Genomic DNA, 19,844 nt, shown 5'->3' with positions numbered 1-19,844 from the left:
ACTGTTATATGGTTTCATTTGTGTCTTATGAATGTAATCTATTAATTTGCAGGATCATATTTCACGAGGACGTGAGCTAGTTATAATTGAAAATTATTTTAGTTTAGTACAAAATTCACGGTAAATTGTACCTTCTGGTGTGAATTTTGTTAAATTATTTACTAATTAATTTGGCCCATAAACTAATGTACTATTTGGATGTCTTTATTTTAGTGTTGTTTACGAGAATCTATCTAATAATTTTAATTTTTTAGAATGACAAATAGCAGTTTTCCGGTGCTTGAATGCGACACATAAAGATTTTCTATTGACCACTCCCATAGATGATTTAGGATAGTGCATGATGTTAATTTAGTATTAGATGATATTGCGGTACATACTCGTGATTCTTTTTTTTTAAAATGGAGCTCAGTATCCCTTATACACGTGTCAGATGGATATATTTGGAGAGCACGCTGTTCATTATCAAAAATAACCAGTTTCAAAATATCAACATGAATTGATAAGAGATTTATTATATAATGTCTAATGAAGAGATGTGATTCTAGCTAAAAATGAGGCACTTGTTAACTTTCTTACTTCTCTAGGCGAATTTAGACCAACTTTTAGATTAGCTGATATATTAGTTTACAATTGGAAGAAAAAAACATACTTTTATTGGTCCAACGATAGTTTCTCTTTTGAGTGGATCTGGAAATGAAGTTTTTGTAGTTGGTCAGGCGACTACAAAGACAATTGAGGTAAAGGTGCGTAAACATGATCGGGAATGTAAAGATAATCAATACGTATTCGTGCCATTTGCTTTTGGCACATTTGGATTATTGATTTATGATGCGGTTAAGTTTCTTAAGGGATGCAAAATAAAATGAATAAAAATATTATGACTGCATGCTCAGTAGAATATATTTTTCATAAGATAGGATTTGTTATTCTAACAGATATTGCAGCGCAATTTTATAGCCGGATTACCTCTAAGACATGTATAGAATTTTCCTAGCACTAATTTATACTATACTATAATAATCAGAATAAGGTATAATTTGGTTCAACGGTTATCCCCTAATTTGGCTTATTAAAATAATAAACAAATAATGTTATATATCCGTTAAACTATTAAATTGTTATACTACTAGACATAGTCTACTTATCATAATAAACTACGACCACAATTTATCTCATTCTTTTTAGAAAAATAAATAGTGTTATATATCCGCTAAAATGCTAAATTGTTAAACAACTAGACATAGTCTACTTATCCTACTAAATTGTGACCACATGTTCTCCTATAATTTTAATTATAATTTTATAATAATTATATATTTATATAAATATTTTAAAATTATAATATGCCGGGATAAATAAATTTTTTAAATATTAACGGGAATATGTGCATCGCACGGGATTTAAATTAGGAGTAAGTATTTGTAGATAGGGGTGGAATCGAACCAAACCGAGTTGGAACCGAAAGAACCGAGGACCGAAATAGAAATATTCCAAGAACCGAACCAGACCCATTACACATAAGAACCGAACCGTAAATTTTAGTTTGATACGATTCTGAACCGAAATAACCGAATTTATATTTTATTTCATAATATTTTTTATTCTATTTTTTAATTTTTTTTGACTAGTTTTGATTATTTATTAAGATAACAACTTAATAAAAGAAGATTTTTATTAGTGTATATCATTTTGCATTCGACTACTTTCTACAATTTAATAAGAAACATATTTTTGAAAATAATAAAAAAACAAATATATTTAAATAAATGAATAATATTGTATAAAATCATCTTTCGTTGATTATATGTATTGAACCGATATTTCCCTAGTCAATCATTAATATTTAGCTGAAGTTTTCAATAATGTCTTACTAAAATTTTAACTATTTTTTTTAAAAAAATTATCCAATTAACATAAACATTGGAGGTGTTTTTAGTGTAACACGGTAGTTATGTTTCAATAATAAAGTAATAAGTACCGAAAGTCAAATACTAAGCAGAAACAAATGAGAAAAAAATCTACAACAAACATATATCGTTTTAAGTAAATACTCCCTCTGTCACATTTATTTTTTTGCACTTTTTTTGTGATGTCTCATTCAATTTTATACATTACAACACTTAACAAAAATAGTAAAAAAAATATATAATATAAAAATTAACTACACCCACTTATATCTACTATTTTTTTTCATTACACTAACTTTTTTTCACTACACTAACTTTATACATTAAATATTAATTGATCCCAACACTTTACCCATTTTTCTTATTTTTTCTCCTAACATTTTACTTTTTCTTAAACTACATGCCGAAGTCAAATGTAAATATTTCGGTAGAAGGGAGGGAGTATTATGTATAACTAGTAGCAGATGGCATCGATTATTATCAGGTAACGAACGAGCCAGTTGTAATATACGTGAATTTTAAATAATTTTAAAATTTTAAGTAATAATAATAATAATAATAATAATAATAATAATAATAATATAATAATAATAATAATAATAATAATAATAATAATAAGTCTAAGTTTTGGATTTGATTTGGAATAAGAATAAGTTATTAAATATATATGATTAAATTAGAAAAGGAAAAGAAGTGATAATAATATTTAGTTAATTAATACAACTCTAATTCTATTAGTTATAGTTTATTTTATGTAATATATAGATATATATCAACACACCAACCATTATTCAAGTACGCAGTCTAATAATAAAACCCTAAGTCCAATTGGTTGTGGAGGGAGAGAGACAAAGCCGCACCAGAAGAGTAAAACAGAGATAGAAAGATTAAATAGGAGACGAGACTCGAGAGTAAGAGCACTACAACGTCTCGATTTACTGTACTTGATTGTGTGCATGTGTCCACCCAATTGTGTGTACGTAGACATAAATAAAATAATTTCAGTTTTACATGTTAGTATTTATATAACAAGAATTATGTATGTCAGCACCCATCATACACTTGTCCGGTTTTGTGTCAAGTTATAGACATATATAATATTTTATTATTACCATGTATGTGAGTGAATACTTGGTATGTATCTATATATCTTAATCACTGCTCCTTAATTTACCCATGGGTAAAAATTTACCCATGGCCCAAATCCTATATAATTTGCTATATCCATGAATTATTCAATTAACTTCAATTGACTCATCTTAATTAATATTTGGCTTCTTTTGAATTTCAAAATCAATCTATATATGGAAAATAATTAAAAAAAATCAAATCATGCATAATTGTCTCCAGTTTGTTACATCTCTCTCTTTCTCTATCTCCTTCTCTCTTCATCTCTCTCTCGATTGACCAGAGATTTCACCATGGATCACCATTAAATCTCAAACTCATAACTTGATAGTCCGACGATGACAAAATCTTAGAATTCATACTTTCTTGATTTGTAAATTCAGTTAAATTAGATTGATATATACACGTCAATTACTCTTTTTTCTCTCAAATTTCAAATCTTAGATTCTCATTTTTTCTCTTTCTTTTTGCAGGTCACATGCAGGTTTTAATTGGGTTTCATATGCTAATGCAACACAACGAACACACAGGTTAGTAAATCATATTTCTCCTTTTTTTATGCGTCTCTTCACTTCTTCCTTTTTGTAATTTTAGTATTGTTATTTGTATAGATTTAATATGTTTGTACTATTATTATTTACCTATATTAGTTTTGGTTTAGACAGAAGATAACGATGGATTGATTAATTCTACAACGGTAGTTATAGAATCACAAATCAAGGTATGTACACCAACTGTTTGATTTTAAATCTCAAACATCTCATTTTTCTCTATTTATTTTTATTTTTCTTCCTCTTCCTGCAATTTAGTACTATATGTTTGTACATATTTTATGCATATCTAATATGTGTTTGTTATATATTTCAAATCAGTATTTGACAATTTGTGTGTGTTGATTCTTTAAAGATCAATGAAAGTGGATGTCAAAAGAGCTTTCATGTCCAGATTACGGTTATCTCCGACATTTCAATTTGTAAGATTAATTTTATTATCTTTTGTATGATCCTTGTATGAGAAGATTTTGTTTTTATTATCTTTTTTCTCATATTGATTCTCTATGTTTTGTAGCTTTGATTCTTAAATTTTATATTTACTAGATACAATATTGATATGTTACAAATTTATTCATTTTTGTGTTTTACATTATATTATTTTTCATGAGTGTTTGAACTCAATTGCAGCAATATTGTTCATGACTGGATCCGGTGAGTTATTGTTGTTATTTTAAATGTTGTGTTTGATGTTTATGACTTAAGTCTCTATTCTTCTCGATATTGTAAAGGTGGTCATGGAACTTTTGTTCTTTTTAAATCTTTTGTTTGATATTTATTATGAGATTCTAAATTTTCCTGATCAAGCATGCATCCTTTAGAACAGGTTTTTCCACCAATTTTTGTAGATGAACACATTAGGTTTTATTTAAGTTTTTGATAAATTGTTACGGGTACTTACAATATTTAAAGCTTTCGATGAAACTTTTGCAGAGCTGGATACTGTGGGAGAGTCTTTATACACGGGTAACATTCTTATTATGTAGCTTCTTCGAGGCAATCTGACCCTATGGACTTCTGATATGCAAGTATGTATTTGACCAAGATCTATAATATGAATTATGTATAACTTCAGGCTCTGGTGCCAATATACTGATTTATGTTGGTTGTCCAGGATGACGGGGCTGATGAGTTGAAAGATGTAGCACCCAAGCAAGAAGAGAAGCCAACACTGAAGTTCACAGCTTATGAAGAAGAAGTTTGATTCCTTTCCCATCTGATAATTTGATTTTTAATTTGTAATGTTTTATTTTTAAACCTTAGATGAATATTGATCATTGATCATCAAACTATTACAAAAATAGCACTATTTAGGAGGTCGTCTTGGCCAACCAGTCTATACTTGGTAGTTTCTAAATAATGGTAAGAATTTCTCAGTTTTTTATTTGTATTTCGCAGAAAAAAATGATGGCAGAAGAAGATTAATGATGAAGAGGTGCTACATAGAATCCCCAGGTTACATAAGAACTTTTTTTGGCAGTTAAAATATAATTATTTCTAAACTTTATTGTATCATGGTCAATTAATTTTTGGTTAGGGGAAATAGTTGATTTCAATTTATTAAGGTGAGTTAAATCCAATGTATAACTGCATGATTGGCCTCCAAGCTCCGCTTAATCCACCCTATGCCTCTTCAAGAGACTTTACTAACTGATTTAATATTTCTAGCAGGAACTAATGCCAGGATTATGGTTGCTTCTCAAGAAAGGTTGCTTGTGCAACTTCTTGAAGATCAGTTGATAAAGTTGCTGACATAACTTTCTAGAAGGGGTGGCACTCTGGATATATATATTTTATACTAATCTTTCTCGCATATATGGTGCTAATTAGCAGCTACAAGTTTGATCTGAATGAAGGTTTCTTTTAAATTCTTTGCTTTGAGAATCATTTTTTTGATCTAGACATGTGCTACTTGATCTTGGCCTAAAGCTGCTAACAAAATAAAAGAAGTTGTCAAGGTATGTCACCTTATTTCATTGAAGAAGAGGAAACAAATCATGCTCCCACGATTAGTATTTCATTAGTTTGTGGTTAAATTCCTTCATAATCATAGATATTCTCTATTTTAGTTTTAGTATCTATGGTTCAAATTATTAGCTTCATATTTAAATTTGCAATGAGACATGATAAATTTTAAACAAACATACATATTTTTATCTTTAATGGTCGCTATTTATTTTCAGAATTCAAATTAATAATTGATTTGGTGCATGGATTGCTGAAGGACTTGAGGATCAACCAGAAGATAATATGAATACACCAAAATGCTTAGATCAAAAGGTAATGATGTAGTTGGTGCAGAACTTCATGATCTAAGTTATGAATTGGAAGACAAACAAAAAAGTTAAAACCTGTAGTCTGACTACAACTTGATGGTATGTTATTTTGAACACATTTACATGTAAAATCATATTAGTTGATAGATCATTGTTATTATATGAGAAGGTGATTTTCTTAAAAAAACTATTGAATCCTGATTTAAGTTCAGTTGTATTGATATTATAATATTAGAACCAAAATTACGATCCCATATGTTAATGTTATGCTGGAATTCAGGCTGACCAGGTCTTTCTGAAAAAGTATGGTCTTTGCAGCATTAAAACGAAGGGCCAACATGAGATGACATCGACAGTTAAGCTTAAGGAGCTAAATAGGAATGAGTTGAGGAAGACAATTGTGACAAATCATAAATGATCCTGCTGATAATTGTATATAATTCTTTGTTATTATATAGTTGACATTGAGTAAAATGTATATCAGGATACTAAAGTTTTTAATGAAAACTGTTTAAACTCTATGGCCAAAAAAACTCAAAAAGCCTGTGTTAAACTCATAGAGAAGTTGTTTTAGAGTATATTTAAATTACTTAGCGTGCAGAACAAAATTCCAAGTTCCAAAACTCTCGAATTTTTTGAGCTAGAGAAGTGCTGTATTTTTTTGGTATAAAAATGTTCCTCATGTGAACTTCAATAAAAATTTGGACTCCATTACAATCTTAAAAATTTTAAAAGTAAGTTTGAAAAATCCTATAGCCCCCTAAATATAGTAATGCATATATTACTATTTTCACATTATTGTATACTTATTTAATATGAATAAAAATGTTGCACGTTAAAAAAATGCCAAATATTTTTCTTTTAAATATTAAAAAGAAACACCAAGTTGATTATTTTGTTACTGTTTGTTTAAATTTAAGTCTTAAAAAAAAGCAGTCTCATGTTACTATAAATATAATTTATTTTTTTATCATTGTTTGGTATTTTGAGTTTGTTTAATAACTTAAATTTTAACTCTTTAACTTCCACCAAAAAATTTCGAATGTATTATACATAAAATATATATTTTTTGTTACAACTTAAATTTTAAATAATCATTTATAAAAATTTAAATAATATGTATTATCGTACCCATTTAAATATTTGAACAAATATTTTCTTGAACTAACATCTCTGAAATGTTATACATATAATCTTAAATTTAAAAATTATGTATCAAATAATAAAAGAATATTAACAGTATTCAAATTAATATTATATATAAATAAAAAATTCCTGAGAAAGAGTGCACATTTATATGTATGTACACAATTTGTTTCAATTTTAAATATGGTCCTACAGATAATTTTTTTAACACCGAAAAGAAGAAAAATACTTTTATATGTATTAGATTTTTTTTGACAACTTATACGATGCAAATATTGTTATAAGAGCGAATGAATTTTAACTATTAAAATAAATATTTAAACAAATAAATTTTTAAAGTTAAAATTGTTTATAATAACATGAGATAAAACAAAACATTAATTTAAAAATATGGTACAATCTTATTTTGCAAGATTATTAATATTGTTTATAAGTCTTATGTGCAGTTTTAATTGACGTTATACAAAATGTAATTTTATTTTTACCGAAACTAAGTTTGGGATTTAAGCGATAAAGAAATATAAATAAAAACTCCATTGAATAAAACAAAAATACATAGTGCCACAAACATTTTGAACCTTTGTCATAACTTAATATTGTCTTTTTTAATTATTATTTTTATATTTTTTCTACATATTATCAATAATATAAAAATAAAAAATAAAAAACACTTATTTACGAAATAGTGTTGTATATAAATTAAAACTAGAAACAAGCACAATGGATATTTAAATTAAAAACACATCATAAAACATAATAAATTAAGATTAAAAACTTATAAAAATATATATATTTATGTGAGAGAGCGCACGTTTTTAAATTTATGTATTATAAAACAAAAAATATAAATATTATTCATTTGTTTTGATGAAATACTATTCAATTAAGTACATATCATATAGATACTTTCTCAGCTTCAATGAATATTATTACGTATAAGCATCTAAATATAAATTTAGAATTTTCTCCTTCTTTTTCACTTTTCTTAACAACACCAACGTATATTTTAACAAAAAAAGACTTTTGTGTCTCAACACTAATTTTAATTCTTTCTTTAATTTTTCTAGAAATATTAGTATTGAAAAAAAAGTTAAAAATTACAACACATTTATCAAATATTAATTTATATTAGTTTTAATTATGTATCATACATTTTTTTATCATAGACTTCTGTTATTTTTAAAAATTTGCAGTTAATATTAAATAAGTTTAATTTCTCTTTAAAATTACTTATGAATAATATCATTTGAAATTATTTTTTAAGAATAATTTATATTAACTGATGTAAAAACAATGATGTGTAATTTATACTATTAAAAGAGTGAGTTTTATGGATAATTTTTTCCCTTTTTTTGGTTCAAATTCAACTTAAGCTATTTTTAAAAAGGTTGACTGTTATTCACTATAATTCTACGCTTTCACTCAAGAAGATTTAAAATAAATTAAAATAAATTTTTATTAAAGAACAAGTGTAATAAATTAGAAAAATATATCTTACAATAAATGTTATCTAAGGTACATAAAAAATTATACATTTTATTATAAATTATTCAAGATAACTACAATTTATCGTAAAGGGTAGTGTTCAATTTTTTATTTCCAAATTTAAAGCAGATTTCATTAATAAATTAAAAGATACTCAATCGGGACAAATCACAATCGATCATGCAATCAAGTTGAAAAATAAATAAACGAGCTAAATTGTTAGCAGTTTTGTTTCAAGATTTTTTAACTAACTGAATAGAAATATTCTCAAATTTAAAATTAAGATAATGGTTTCGTGAGCAAACCATCATGCATCTCCCTCAGTTGCTTGCTTCACACTCGACACTCGAATTAATTTCATGAATATCAAAAGAGCTTTCATCTTAAGACTATGGTTAATTCTCACATTATAAGGTTTGTCCATATGTTATTTCTATTTTTAGTATCCACTTTATTATTTAGGCCTACGCTCTTTGTGTAAATTTTTCTACTAATATATGTGTGTTCACATGGTTTGTTTACCTCCATATTTGTTGCTTACATATTTGCTCAAGGTTACCTTATATTATCAGCTTTATCCCGGTGTTTATGAATGAAAGGTTTAGGTAGAAAGATAGTTTTTCATAACATAACTGTTGATCATTTCAAGAGCAATTATTTAAGGAGGTACTGGACCAGTCAAGAGAAAAGGTACAAATTTACATCAATGATAGTTTTCATCAAGAAAAGGAAGTCATATTGGATAATTAAAATTTGTGTCGATTGGTATTTCAACCATCCTTATAGTACTTATAACGTCATATTTTTTGTTTGAGCCCTCATCTCCCTTTCTAATCTAACTAAAATAGGTTATAAGGTTAATATCCGAAGCAAATGCATGTACTACATCTGTTTTTGTAGATATTTGTTTACTGTTGCAATTTCGTCAATATTATTTTGTATATGGTGCTTCATGCACGGGTAATCTTAGATTTATGTGAAAAACTCAAACATGATATCGATTTTAAGCATGTCGAAGGGGATTTTGATTCACCTACAAGAAAATGGTAATCAAAATAAATTGGTAATCATCAGACGATGCTCAAGCATAGGGAGTAAAAAAATGTGGTATCATACACATCCTACATTATTTTTTTATTATTTATTATCCTATTTCCTTTTATTTTGATATTATTATTGGCAAGTTAAAATACAATATATCTTATAAATATTTCAGAATTTAAATTTTTTAAAGGGAACTAATGAATATACTTTCTATCCGGGTGATTATGCTATCGATGGGCGTATTTTGATACCTATATACTTTTCATCACCCTCAAATACAAGTTACGCGTGACCAGTTATATTGTTCCATTTTTACCTGTATTAGACACAATATTCATCAAACAAGTTTTCTAAACTCTCAATTATATTCTCTATGATTACAATTCGCATAGAATATTGTGGATACACAAACTCTCAGTCAATTAATCAATGAAAATAGTGCATCTCTGTTTAAGAGTTGAAAAAATTATGCAACTCTACCATAATCAACTTCGTTTAACTATACTATATATTCACATGTCTGGGCTCCCAACCTATACTCAAACATCAGAAGAAGAAAATAGAGGTACACATTCTTGATTTCATCAAATATATATTGAAGCTCCATATTAATTTATTAAATTTCTCATTTTCTTGCATTCAGATATAAACGACCATCAGCATTTGTCTGCTCTGGATGCTACTCAAGTAGCTTGGACATTGTAGGTTCGAGCGACAGTAATGTGGATATCAAGGAATGATCGTGGGGAGGTATTCATGCACAATCTTATTTTGTTGGACTGTGAGGTGTAATTTAATTATATCAGTTGCATTCGAACCAGTTTCACATCTATTGGAGCATACTCTACATATTAACATCCTCGTTCTAATCCTGATGCTGAGAAATTCTGATTTCTTCTGTAACAGGATATGAATCAAGATCAGGATATGTTCCTAGATTCCACATTCATCAGTATATGAATCATGATCAGGATATGAATCGGGGTTTGTCAGCATCAAGATTAGAATCAAGATGTGATTACAATCTTAACTCTCAATTATATTCTCCGTGATTATGATTCACAGAGAATATTGTGGCTACACAAACTCTCAGTCAATTTCAATTAATCAATGAAAATAGTGCAGATCTATTTAAAAGTTAAAAATATTATGCAACTCTACCATAATCAACTTCATTTAGTTGTACAATATATTCACATGTCTGGGCTCCCAACCTATACTCAAACATCAGAAGAAGGTGATAGAAGTACACATTCTTAATTTCCTCAAATATACATTGAAGTTCCATATTAATTTATAAAGTTTCTCCTCTTTTTGCATTCAGATATGAAAGACCATCATCATTGGTCTGCTCTGGAGGCTACTCAAGTAGCTTGGATATTGAAGGTTCGAGCGACAAGAATGTGGATATCAAGGAATGGCCGTGGGGAGGCAGTCAGGAAAAATCTTATTTTGTTGGACTGTGAGGTGTTATTTAATTATATCAGTTGCATTCGAAACATTGTTCACATCTATTGGAGCATACTCTGCATATTAACATCCTGATTCTAATCCTGGTGCTGAGAAATCCTGATTTCTTCGACAACGGGATATGAATCAAGATCAAGATATATTCCTGGATTCCTCCTTCATCAGGATATGAATCAGGATCAGGATATAAATCATGGTTCGTCAACATCAGGATTAGAATCAGGATATGATTACAATCTTAACTCTCAATTATATTCTCCATGATTATAATTCACAGAGAATATTATGGCTACACAAAGCCTCAGTCAATTAATCAATGAAAATAGTACATATCTATTTAAAAGTTAAAAAGATTATGCAACTCTACCATAATCAACTTCGTTTAACTGCACTATATATTCACATGCCTAGGCTCCCAACCTATACTCAAACATCAGACAAGCTAATAGAGGTACACATTCTTGATTTCCTCAAATATACATTGAAGTTCCATAATAATTTATTAAGTTTCTCCTCTTCTTGCATTCAGATATGGATGACTATCAACATTTATCCGCTCTGGATGCTACTCAAATAGCTTGAACATTGAAGGTTCGAGCGACAAGAATGTCGATATCAAGGAATGACGGTGGAGAGGTAGTCATGCGCAATCTTATTCTGTGGGACTGTGAGGTGTGATTTAATTGTATCAGTTGCATTCAAACCATTGCTCACATCTATTGGAGCATACTCCGCATATTAACATCCTGATTCTTATCTTGATGCTACGAAATACTGATTTCTTCTGTAACATGATATGAATAAAGATCGGGATATGGTCCTGGATTCCTCCTTCATAAGGATATCAATCGGGATCAGGATATGAATAAGGGTTTTTCAACATCATGATAAGAATCATTATGTGATTACAATCTTAACTCTCAATTATATTCTCCGTGATTACGATTCACAGAGAATATTGTGGCTACACAAACTCTCAGTCAATTAATCAATGAAATTAGTGCATATATGTTTAGAAGTTAAAAATATTATGCAAGTCTACCATAATCAACTTCGTTTAGCTGTACTATATATTCACATGTCTGGGCTCCCAACCTATACTCAAACATCAGAAGAAGGTAATAGACGTACACATTCTTGATTTCCTCAAGTATACATGGAAGTTCCATATTAATATATTAAATTTCTCATTTTCTTGCATTCAGATTTGGACGACCATCGGCATTTTTCCGCTCTGGATGCTACTCAGGTAGCTTGGACATTGAAGGTTCGAGCGACAAGAATGTGGATATCAAGGAATGGCTGTGGGGAGGCATTCAGGAACAATCTTATTTTGTTGGACTGTGAGGTGTGATTTAATTATATCAGTTGCATTCGAACGATTGTTCACATCTATTGGAGCATACTCTGCATATTAACATCCCGATTCTAATCCTGGTGCTGAGAAATCCTGATTTCTTCTACAACAGGATATGAATCAAGATCAGGATATGTTCCTGGATTCCTCCTTCATCAGGATATGAATCAGGATTAGGATATGAATCAGGGTTTGTCAGCATCAGGATTAGAATCAGGATATGATTACAATCTTAAATCTCAATAATATTCTCCGTGATTACAATTCACATAGAATATTGTGGCTACACAAACCCTCAGTCAATTAATCAATGAAAATAGTGCATATCTGTTTAAAAGCTAAAAAGATTATGCAACTCTACCATAATCAACTTCGTCTAACTGTACTATATATTCACATGCCTAGGCTCCTAACCTATACTCAAACATCAGACAAGGTAATAGAGGTACATATTCTTGATTTCCTCAAATATACATTAAAGTTCCATAATAATTTATTAAGTTTATCCTCTTCTTGCATTCAGATATGGATGACCATCAGCATTTATCCGCTCTGGATGCTACTCAAATAGCTTGGACATTGAAGGTTCGAGCGACAAGAATGTCGATATCAAGGAATGACCGTGGGGAGGTAGTCATGCACAATCTTATTCTGTGGGACTGTGAGGTGTGATTTAATTGTATCAGTTGCATTCAAACCATTTTTCACATCTATTGGAGCATACTCGGCATATTAACATCCTGATTCTTATCTTGATGCTAAGAAATCCTGATTTCTTCTGCAACAGGATATGAATAAAGATTGGGATATGGTCCTGGATTCCTCCTTTATAAGGATATGAATCAAGATAAAATATGAATAAGGGTTTTTCAGCATCAGGATTAGAATCATTATGTGGTTACAATCTTAACTCTCAATTATATTCTCCGTGATTACGATTCATAGAGAATATTGTGGCTACACAAACTCCCAGTCAATTAATCAATAAAAATAGTGCATATATGTTTAAATTTGAAAAGATTATGCAACTCTACCATAATTAACTTCGTTTAACTATAATATATATTCACATGCCTGGACTCCCAACCTATACTCAAATATTAGAAGAAAATAATAGAGGTACACATTCTTGATTTCCTCAAGTATACATGGAAGTTCCATATTAATTTAATAAGTTTCTCATTTTCTTGCATTCAGATATGGACGACCATCGGCATTTGTCCGCTCTGGATGCTACTTAAGTAGCTTGGACATTGAAGGTTCGAGCGAAAAGAATGTGGATATCAAGGAATGGCCGTGGGGAGGCAGTGAGGAACAATCTTATCATGCTGGATTGTGATGTGTGATTTAATTGTATCAGTTGCATTCGAACCATTGCTCACATCTATTGGAGCATATTCTGTATATTAACATCCTGATTTTAATCATGATGTAGAGAAATCATGATTTCTCCTGCAATAGGATATGAATCAAGATCAGGATATGTTCCTGGAATTCTCCTTCATCAGGATATGAATCAAGATCAGGATATGAATCAGGGTTTGTCAGCATCCAGATTAGAATTAGGATGTGAATACGCATAGTATATTGCTTCATATCTATGTTTGTTGTTAACTTTTTTAAAAACAAATTTTAGAATACACATATGCTTGCAATTATACCATTAGCTATTTGGAATCAGTTTGTGATATCCATGACATCTAGATTTTAAGAGGCTTTCAACAAATCCTTTAGAAAACTGGAGAATCATTTCATATTGCGCATCATCTGGATTGTGGTTTCCAATCATCTCCATATTTGGTATTCCAACATTGGCTTTTGCAGTATTATCATTTCCTTCGACCTCCATGTCACCTGCCACATCCACAATTTCCACATTTTGTTCTAACTTCAAATATAACACAATGTTAAAAATATGACTCATGCTTATCTAAAAGGAGACTGCAAACTAATAAAGGAAACATAACAAATTTCCATTTTATCTCCATTTTATCTCCATTTTAGAATTGTATAAGTTGTAGCCATGTTCATATTTTATTATTTTAAAACTTTGAATTCAGTTGTGGTCAATTTTACTTAAGGTTAGAGCGGGAGGTTTCTAAAAACATTATGACTACGAATTTTAGAGTTTCACCTGATATTTACATGTAAATTTATATGTACAAAACTATGTTATCTTCTTTTGTCAACGCTATAAATTGATGATTTGAGCATCTAGCCAGAGAACTGAGGGTATAAATTCTTGCAATTTTTGTGTTATCTTGGCTAAAAATTTAATTATGATACTAAAGCGAGTAAATTTAATTTAGTGGTCTGATCTATAGCCTAGTGAGTTTATTGACGAGCTTGCAAAGTTTCATGTAATCTAATTTTTCTCTATATTAATCTTAGGTATAGTTAATGAATAGATAATTATAATTTTGTAACGGAGAGCATTTTAGTGTCGGCTGATTATGAAGTAATTTTTATAATGTATGAAGAATTGAAAAGGTTAGAACTTAGAAACGAAATGTTTATCTGGAATAGAATAGTGTTACCAAGAGTGCAAAATCAGTCTTTTTTATTGAGGATGTGGAATGCTCTTAGAGCCTGAAACTTGATACGTTATTTGGAGTTTTTTATTAGAACTTGGAAACAAAATATTTATTTTGTTAGTTAAATGGAGAAAAAGTAGTTTTTTCCCTCCTTTAGATGTTTCTCTTAAGGATATTACTATCCCTCATCCACTACCAGATCATGCTAAATAGGGCAAGATGTAACACCCTCCAGACCCGGGGTATAAGTCTGGGGGTTACTAGCTAATCACCAAACCTGTACAATCTGATTAACAATTGATAAAGAAATGAAACTAAACCTCTTTAACACTAACCAGGATCTTTTTAGGTTGAAGTATGAAAACAAGAACCACTAACTACTTTATTACAAACCAAATTCAAAATCTCACAACTCTCTTTATTACAAGCCATTGTCTAATCCATTTTAACTAAGTTCAACTTTTATTCAACACACACACACACACTATCTATCAACACTCCACATGTTCGGGAAACTCAAAGCTTTATTCCTGGATTGGGATCAATACCTTGGGTATGAGAGGATCCCGAGGCTTGACCCGCTTCTTTACCACTCGAGTCCTGATGGGTTTCATATTCCTTCTTAACTGAAAATAATAAGGTGAATGATAACAAAAAGGGTGAGCCAAAAATTGCTCAACAAGTCCACAAAAATATAAACAGTGTTAAAGTATTTTAAATGAACCTGTAATCCCGGGTATATCTACAAAGATATAACCCTCACGAGAATAGAAAGAAGGCCATTACTGGCGAGTACAAATGAACTAAACTGGACACAAGTTCGCATCTATATTCTGCGGATCAGTCAGAATATAATGGAGATCTATATCTCAATATATAGATCCAGTCGGGTACCCAGGCACTACGGCCCATGTCGAGGCACTAATCATATCCCGGTCCTCAGGATTAAGACACACTCAATCCCAAAAATATATCATTATCCAGTCCATCGCTTAGCAACCGGAACAATCAGTATGCTTTGATATATTCTAACCACCAGAATATATCAATCTCAACGTATCCTCAATGGAATATGAATCAAGAATCCAAAAAAATGGAGAAATCAAGAATCGAAATGAAATATGAACAAAGGAATAGCAAGTGTGTATCAGTGATTAAGAACAAGAATCAAAAGAGTGCAAATGTGATAAGCATCTGAGGAAATGTCACTATTCTAAAAGTAGAATAAGGGAAAAACTTGCCTTCTACGCGACTCACTGCAATTAAATCACCTTCGTCTATCACCTACTCAACCTGCCTTGCTGGCTTAGCTTCTGTTAGCAAAATAGACTGGTTAAGTCATTTTGTACTTCAATTGCATCTTGAATCGACTTCATTTCGTTCCTATTATCTACCCATAGGCTTATGACTGAGTCGTATATTACATATAAGCAAGTAAGACTCGATTAACCACATAATACACATAAGCACATAGTCATTTTTATAGTTAAAATAATTTTTAGAATCAAAATCGACCCGCTGATCGTTCCACTGACTGCCATCTAACTCGTTTCCCATTTTTTCAGAATTTTTCGGACTCGTCTCGGCACGCATTTTGACTGATAATCAAGCAATTAATAAAGTCAACCAATTTCTAGAAGAAACTAGGCTTTAATATTATTTTTAGTAAAAAAAATTCATTTTTCTGAGTCAAATGACGTTCGTTTCGCTCAAATCGGATTAACGGTCTAATTAATATCAATTAAATACTGATAATTCAATTTATTATTCAATATAAATAATTATTACTAATTTTTAAATCCTAAAATAATTTTTAAATAATTATTGAAGAAAAATCAAAGTCAAAAATAATTTTTCTATAATTTTTGGAGTTAAAATGAATACGTTATGATTTATTGAAAGTTACTTGATTAATTAACGAAATAATTAATCATTTTTAAATAATTAATAAATAATAAACAACAAATAAATAATTAATAAGTAATTATTTAATAATTTAAAATAATTAATCCCTAATTATTAGGATTAATTACAATTTATTACAAATATTTACAACTTATTATCATTTACCTGATTAGATCGATTATTTACAAATAAATAATTGATACAATCAACTGCTACAATAACTATTGAAAAAAATAAGCTATTATTCGAATCAGAATTCAACTCAACGATCCACTACTCGTATTTCTCCAAGTTATTCGCATTTCTCGCATAATTATTAAACTATTACGATTATTATTACAGTTTATACGATTTAAATCAACTATCTGTATTTAATTGTTCGTTACGAATAATTATTACGATACTCTACGAATAATTAACTATCACTCGAATAATAATAATCGAACTTATCGTTCAATTATCCGTATAAATACGAGTTACTCGTTTTATTTTCCTAATTATCGAATCTTTTCTAGTATATTCGATAAATTTTAATCTTTAATTATTAATTATTTACTTAACTATAAAATAAAAAATAAATAGATATATAGTTAGATAAATAGTTAAATAATTAATTAAATAACTAAATTCGAATTTATAAACTAATAAAATAATTTAGGAATTATTAATCATAATTTTCAGAATTTAAAATTGATTTTTATTTGATTTTTAAAATTAATAAAACTAATTTTTATTTTAATAAAATATAATTAATTAATTAGAAATTCAGAAACAGATATCCTGGATCAGTAATTGGGTTTTTCAGATCAAAACCGGGTTAGTATTAAGAATCCACCAGGTCGGGTCCAGGTTGGCAAGAACAACCCGCTGGTGTTCTTCACAACCCAGAAACCGGCGAGGTTCCGGCCACCGGAGCTCGATTCCGGCGAGGTTAATTCCTACACGAAACAACACGTTTTCAGTCTGTTTTTGCTGCCAATCAATTCGCCACAACTCCAGCTGCACATCCCTGTCGTCTTTCTCGTTCATCCACCCCTGTGTCATCTTTCCCGGTGAAACAGAACAAAACCCGGCGAGAATCCGGCGAACTTGATTCGTAGTCAAAACAGGATCGTTTGGATCGATTCGACACTCTATTTCATTTAAAATCATACCAGCAATTCAACCATACCAACATCTAATCCTAATAACCCCTACAACTAATTCTCCGATCAAATCAAACAAAAATCCGGCTAAAATCCGATTTCACTAATTTGTACATAAAATATTACGTTCTATATATGAAAATAAAGCTTATAACACACACAATCAAACCCCTATACTCTACCATATCTCAGTTATCTCTAAAATCAAAAACGATTAAACAAAAAAAATACATAAACCCTAGATATAGTCCTATCAATTCAAGCAATCGTCTGTACAATTAATTAGCAGGAATCGATCATAAACTATCAAATAAAGCTATTCATAACATCAATTTCAACAAATAACCCCAGTATCAAAAAGTACCAAATCGGGTATAAACCCTAGAAGTTGAAATTGAAAATTAACACATAAAAACATGTTTTTGATACCAGAAACCGAAAGAACAGATTGAGAGGATCGATTTGGATACTCACATCAATCGATTTGGTGCTCAGAAACGTTCAAAATCACCGATTGATTTCTGACCCGAATTCCGACCCGAACTGTTCTTCAGAGAATTTCCAGAAATTTTTAATAATTAATTAATTATAATTAACTAATAATTAGGCTATTTATAGTGTGAAAAATAATACTCCTAAATAAAATTAAGGGGCTAATTATTCATCTAATAAAAATATTTGGCCCTAATTTTCATAATTTTTGGGTATTAAAATTTAATTTATAAATATTTTATATATACAATATATATGCCAAAATTTCCCAAAAATTGTGAATAATGCAAAAATACAAAGAAATGGTATAAATAAAAGTCCTATAATTTTATAAAAATAAAAATGTGATTTTGTGGGGTTTTTAACACCGAATTGGGCCCGGAAAAGTCATTTTTCGCAAAACGAGAAAATTTATAAAATATCTAGATGTTCAGAATAATGCGATGGTAAAAGCCGTTTGATGAAAAATAAGGCCCATTATTTTATTTGAAATACTGGCTTTAAAATCATGGTTTGGGTCGTAAAACGTTTGAAATGAGAGTGATGAATGTAAAATAAAATATCTGAAAAATATCTTAAAAATACAGAAATGACACGGAATACACGTAACATTTAGGGTTTGACAGATAATTACACATAATAACACATTAATATACATAATTTATTGTAATTATGATATAATACAGACGTAAATTTCCCAGACGTTACATCCTTCCCCCTTAATAGGATTCTGTCCTCAGAATCTTTTATGAAAATAAATGAGGATATTTTTTTAACATCTCACTTTCAAGTTCCCAGGTTGATTCTTCGACCACATGGTTTCTCCACAACACTCGCACTAAATATACAGACTTATTTCTCAACATTTTCTCTCGCCGATCTAAAATTCTTACCGGCTGTTCTATAAAAGATAAATCAGGTTGAATATCTATTGGGTCATACTCAATTACATGCCTAGAATCAGGATTATATCGCTTAAGTATTGACACGCGAAACACATTGTGAATATGTTGCATATGATGCGGTAAAGCTAATTCATACGTAACTTTTCCCACTTTCTTCAAAATTTCAAATGGTCCGACGTATCGTGGCTTCAATTTACCCTTGTTGCCAAATCTGGTCAATCCTTTCCATGGTGATATTTTGAGTAATACGTGTTCTCCTTCCTGGTAGTCCATATCCTTCCTTGTTTGGTCTGCATATTTGCATTGCCTGTTTTGTGCTACATCGAGTCGTTTCCGAATAAGTTCAATCTTTTCTTTAGTCTGTTGGATTAATTCTGGCCCCAAAATCTTGCATTCTCTAACTTCATCCCAATGTACTGGTGATCTGCATTTTCTCCCGTATAATGCTTCGTACGGTGGCATTCCAATGTTGGCGTGGTAGCTGTTATTATAAGAA

General features: G+C 29.8%; 1 long non-coding RNA gene across 1 annotated transcript; it reads left to right on the top strand.

Moving 5' to 3' along the window:
- Positions 1-3,941: 3,941 nt before the first annotated feature.
- Positions 3,942-6,338, top strand: LOC141723817 (uncharacterized). Its single transcript, XR_012576372.1, has 6 exons — positions 3,942-4,011; positions 4,523-4,617; positions 4,704-4,787; positions 4,988-5,044; positions 5,261-5,869; positions 6,184-6,338. It is a non-coding gene; the product is annotated as an uncharacterized LOC141723817 (long non-coding RNA).
- The last annotated feature ends 13,506 nt before the right edge of the window (positions 6,339-19,844 follow it).

This window comes from Apium graveolens, chromosome 5 (assembly GCF_009905375.1).
Source record: "Apium graveolens cultivar Ventura chromosome 5, ASM990537v1, whole genome shotgun sequence".
Taxonomy (NCBI): Eukaryota; Viridiplantae; Streptophyta; class Magnoliopsida; order Apiales; family Apiaceae; genus Apium; species Apium graveolens.
This window is presented reverse-complemented; position numbering and strand designations above follow the sequence as displayed.